Source organism: Nicotiana attenuata, unplaced genomic scaffold (genome assembly GCF_001879085.1).
Source record: "Nicotiana attenuata strain UT unplaced genomic scaffold, NIATTr2, whole genome shotgun sequence".
Classification (NCBI taxonomy): Eukaryota; Viridiplantae; Streptophyta; class Magnoliopsida; order Solanales; family Solanaceae; genus Nicotiana; species Nicotiana attenuata.
The window spans coordinates 151,555-157,554 of NW_017671756.1; the positions used below are offsets into that span (position 1 = coordinate 151,555).

Sequence of the window (6,000 nt, forward strand, 5' to 3'; positions counted from 1 at the left end):
TTAAAATACAACTACAATATCATACAACTCAAATACAATTTTTATACAATATATCTTTTGTATCTGATTTATACATAGTAAAAATAAATTTCATACAACTAATTTTATATTATACAACGTATCTACAACTTTCATACATTATTTCTACCCAGTTATATACAACTACAATACCGCACAACTTAAATACAAATTTTATACAATATTGTTCAACTTTCATACAATATTTAAATAAAAAAATATATATAACTACAGCAGAATACAATTTTTCTACAATTTACAACAATTTCGTAAGTATAATGTATGTCATGTCTTCTTTTTCTTCTTCTTCGAGTTTCAATCTGAAATCAGCCAAAATCAAGTCTAATCTTCATCAAAACACCCTCAAAATTGAGATATAAACTCCAAATAATATTTTCAATTGTTTGCAACAACACCCAATCCAAACAAATAATGGATTTTGAAAACCCAAATTCGAATTCAAAGCTTCAAAGCTTTTTAATGGCTGTCAAGGTGGAATTGAAGTTCTCTTTTTCTTTACTTTACATTACTGGAATTAGGGATTGAGAGATAGAGAGAGACGTAGAGAGAATTCCCAATTGTTTGCAACAACACCCAATTCAAACAAATAATATGCTTTGAAAACCCAAAGTCGAATTCAAAGTCAAAGCTTTTTAATGGCTGTCAATTGTGGAATTGCTGCTCTCTTTTCCTTTGCTCTACATTACTGGAATTAAGGATTGAGAGATAGAGAGAGACGTAGAGAGACGTAGAGAGACGTATAGAGAGAGAGAGAGAGAGAGAGAGAGAGAGAGAGAGAGAAAGAGAGAGAGAGAGAGAGAGTAGAAGGGAGAGAGAATAAGGATGGGAAATAATTGGTTCCTAATATAAAGGGATACTCTTTTAACTCCTAAAGTGTATATAATTGGTAAATTTGTATATAGGATGTAANAGGGTGCAAATAATTACATTTAAAATAAGTTTAGGGGGTTAATAGGATTCCCGCAAAGAAAAAGTGTGTAGTTGGGAATCCGGGTATAGGTCAGGGGGGTACTTATGCATTTTCCCAATTATATATTATACAACTTAGGTACAATTTTCATACATTATTTCTACCCAGTTATATACAACTACAATATCATACCACTTCAATACAATTTGTATACAAATTTTATACAATATGTCTTTTGTATATTACATAGTAAAAATAAATTTCATACAACTAATTATATATTATACAACTTATCTACAATTATACAACTACAATATCATACCACTTAAATACAATTTGTATACAAATTTTATACAATGTTGTTCAACTTTCATATAATATTTAAATAAAAAAAATATGTAAACAACAGAATACAATTTACCTACAACTTTACTACAATTTCGTAAGTATAATGTATGTCATGCCTTCTTCTTCTTCTTCGAGTTTCAATCTGAAATTCAGCAAAAATCAAGTCTAATCTTCACCAAAACACCCTCAAAATTGAGATATATACTCCAAGCAATATTCCCAATTGTTTGCAACAACACCCAATCCAAACAAATAATGATTTTTAAAAACTCAAATCCGAATTCAAAGCTTCAAAACTTTTTAATGGCTGTCAATGGTGGAGAGTCAAACACCTTCAAAATTTATTGATTGACAATTTCAATTTGAAAACCAATTGTGCAACATTACTGGAATTTGAACACCAATTGTGCAACACCTTCAGCTCTACATTACTGGAATTTCAATAAGCATGGCATTGTTATTCTCTTTCCCTTTGCTCTACATTACTGGAATTAGGAATTGAGAGATAGAGAGAAACGTAGAGAGAGAGAGAGAGAGAGAGAGAGAGAGCGTAGGAGAGAGAGGGCGCAGGAGGGAGAGAGAATAAGGATGGGAAATAATTGGTTCCTAATATAAAGGGATACTCTTTTAACTCCTAAAGTGTATATAATTGGTAAATTTGTATATAGGATGTAATTAAATTGAAACTTGAGTAGGGAGGATAATAAAGTTTCCAATAGTGTATAGGTATGTAAAAATCTCATTTCTCTAGATCAGCTCAGCCCTTTGAGAGGAGCCTCGAAAGCAAGCACTTAATTTAAGCAAAAGTGCATTGATCTTTACTTAAACAGCCGGTCGAATACATTATTTTTTTTTTAACAATGTACATATATTATATAATGATTTATATGATTATACACATATTATACATGAATTGCACATATATCATACATCCGCTGGTAATTTTAAGTTTAAGCTCCTGGGTAAGCGGTTATTTAAGTCAATTCATCAAATTGGAATCCCTTTCATTCTTCATTTATGGATTTCCGGATGTTTAAAAGTTAAAACAACAACAACAATAATATTAATTATCACCACAAGAAAGCAGACATACGATGACATTTTATAAATATCGTATTAAGCTACATAAATGTCACAAAATTATTAACCGATATTTATTTTACAGTTAGCATAAATGTCAGAAATTTTTCGACAATTAAATAAATGTCGGTAAAAGTTTTGCGACATTTATTTATCGACATTTGTGAAAATGTCACATTAAAATTTCCAACGCATAGGTTAATGTCGACAAACAAATAGTGACATTTCTTTGCGTCTCCTATCAAATGTCGGTCATTATGAGATTTTAGCTTAATGTTTACGACAGTTGTTCTTTTAATGTTTACATGCCATCCAAATTCAAGAAATATACATACAAATTTCAAGATCATAGAAAACATAAACTAGAATCATATATATTGAATATGGAAGTTCTCGAAAATTAATTACATTGAAAGAAATTTATAGTCTTTACAATAAAATAAAGTCATGAAAAAGTTATTTGTCATTCAAGCAAAATATAATTGTTTGGAACAACAAGAGATCTCTTCACTTCTTCAATTCCTCTTTCACTTTTTCTGTACTTCCTTATATATATAGCTTCCTCTCCAATTCAATTGTGTATCTGTCTTTGGTAGCATCTTTAGTGCAGAAGTGACTGATGTAGCAACCTGTATTTTTATGAAATGCAAAAGAGATGAGTTAGAAAGTAGATGAAAGTCAATACTAAACCTCATATAGTACAAAAGCATGTTCATACAGTGAAAATATTATTAACAGTTCAGCTTTTTTGCGAGCATCTTCTTCTTTATCAACCGATTGACATACCCCATAACTTATCTTCCAACTCAATGTACATGAATGGTCATGAGTAGAAAATAAAACACTTTAAGAGGGAATGATTTTCTTTGTCCATAAATCTACAAGGGCCTTACTATAAGATGCCAGACTATAGACTTGCTCACTGTGACTCCATAACATACACTAAAACTAACTACTTATCAGCAACAATATTTTTCACATAATTAACCAGTTTCAGTACTTAATTTTTGAATTATTATCTCAAATGTTAAAACATATAAAGGTACCAAAATATACAATTGGTAAATCACGGCGAATAAAGATTGTCAAAACAAGGATAATGCATAAATTATCTCAAGTGAATAGCAAAGCACCTCGTAAAGATGACAATTTCCTTATAGTAGGCAATTAACAACCCAAATTCTTCCGACTAACTTCACTGAATTATCAAAATATAGTTGAGCGTAATATCATTTTAAGCCGAAGTTAAATGCTATAAACTAGCAAAGCCATCTTACCTATAATCAACGACAATACATCCAGAATAGAAGTCTCTTGCCATTTGCAGACCATCACCAATTTCTTTTAGATGGAAGATCAATTTGGAACCAGCTACTCAACCAAACTTCACAAGTTTACACACTATGATTAGAACAACTGAAAGATAATTACAATCAGCAAATAAGTTTCATAAATGAGCTGAAACCAATAGTACGAAATTCTGCAGGAAGTTCTACAAACACATGGGCAAATGAAAGGAAACCAAACTATTTCTTCTGAACTTCGATCAACAGATGTAGCCAATTAAATGAAACAGTTAAAAAGGCTTATATGCCACACACTCCTAACACATATGTATCAAAATGATAATGCGACGTCAATTTTAAGTTTGATTTGTTGGTTGAACTGCACCAAAATTAATCTGTATAAACAGTACCTTTCGACAAGAACAGATCCCTCTCAAAACAATTCCTCCACAACGCCAACAGTAGAATGCTTTTTATATCTAGATCTAGAGAATTTGCCTACTCCAAAGATAAATGAACATAACAAGAACCAAAATCCGTAATCCATCATAATAAAAGAATAAGGCACAACCATTTTAAGCGCATTTAATTAGAAATTCAGTCGCGTGAACAAATAGAACGAAACCACGGGTAAGCACTTACCCAAAATCTGAAAATCGTGTCTCCTTTCGATATCCTCCAGCCTGGTTATGTCCCCTTTTGATTCTCTACGACACGGCGATAATCACTTATCTGCTAATCGAGCGCTATGAAGCAAGTTCAAAGAGAAATTCCATATTGTCTGGAGTGACTTAAGCACGATAACAGTTAAATGATCGAGAATTTTGTAAAACTTAATGAAGAGACTGCCTCTCGCTGCAACATCAGTGTTTTGGGATGAGGAAAGGGCAGAGATTTCTAGGGTTTCTAAGAGACTAATGCTAGATTTCTTTTCTGAAAGAAGAAGTTAGGCGAGTCTCATATTTTTACTTTCGTTTAATAAAACTTAAAAACTACAAATGTAAGAAATTTCCTCCATTTGTTTGTAAACGTCACTAAATACCTACTAATATAGCAACATTTGCATTAAAAGTCCTAATAATTTTGACATTTTTTTTATCAAATGTCATTAATTTTACGACATTTCTTAAGAAAATGTCAATAAACCAATTTTTTCGATATTTATTATGCATTAAATAAATGTCATCGTAAGCTTACTTTCTTGTAGTGTATTCTGCAATCATAATTAAGTTAGTTGTGCTCACTTGTATGAATCTGTTACATGGACTAGTTTGTTCAGATAGATAAATATTTAAAGTATTCGTGTCAGTGGCGGATCCAAGATTTCAAAGTCATGGGTGCTCGTCGATAAAAATTCTGAAAGAAGAGGAAAAATGAATTTACTGATGGGTGCTCACCCGATACTTATCTTAAAAAAATTTGATAATTGCTATGTAAATCTACTAATCATACTCAAAGATAATGGGTGCTTAAGCACCCATTTAGTTCCATGTAGATCCGCCAATGTTTCGTGTTACATGATCAATAAGAAGTAGGAAAAACTCAATTGAGCAGCAATGGCATCATAAATTCGAATTATTCTTTCCACTAATAGACAGATGTTCAAAGTGTTGAATTAAGGTAGAAAAATTTGATTGATGAATTGACTAGAGCAATAGCAACGCTGCAAAAAAATAAAAATAATTCTGCCTCTGTTCCAGAAGTAGTCAAAAACTCAAAAAGGGAAGTTACAGTCCAGCAAACGACCAGACATTCAAATTCATTTTGGTTGTAATAATATTGACCCATCGTTGGTCCCGACAATGAAAGAGGACATCACAAACGCCCAAATTTGACTAACCAACGTACCGTACTGTTCCCATTCTGGCTTACATTTTCACTACTATTAACTTTCACTTTCACCTATTCTTAATATTAGGTTTAACCATATACTCTAACTAAAATTTACACCATGATATATTTTAAGATGTGGTTGAATTTGAACTCGTAAACATTAAATCTTGGTCTGCCTGAGTTAAATTCAAAACCAACGTGACTTCTACGTATTATTAATTAAGAGAGAGAAAACGGAGGTAGAAAATGGAAGAAACAACAATAAATATTTTTAAAAGTCACAAAGATCCAAGAATATTGCATAGGATACCAAAATACCATCCAAAGGAGGTTCTCATAATTTGACCAAGACAGAGAAGAAAAACAACGACCAAAAGACGAAGTTATCTACTTGGTTCATCCCTTCACATGCGATCCATCTACTGCATCTTGAAACAATCTTCTTGTTTAATTTTATTATTATTACTTCAAATTGTCAAAGGTCCACCTTAATATAAAAATGTA

General features: G+C 31.5%; 1 long non-coding RNA gene across 1 annotated transcript; it reads right to left on the reverse strand.

Annotated features, from left to right (window-relative positions):
- Nucleotides 1-2,728: 2,728 nt before the first annotated feature.
- LOC109210039 lies at nt 2,729-4,689 on the reverse strand. The gene is made up of 3 exons (XR_002065477.1): nt 4,306-4,689; nt 3,655-3,761; nt 2,729-3,006 (listed from the first exon to the last, which is right to left on the reverse strand). It is a non-coding gene; the product is annotated as an uncharacterized LOC109210039 (long non-coding RNA).
- Between the last annotated feature and the right edge of the window lie 1,311 nt (nt 4,690-6,000).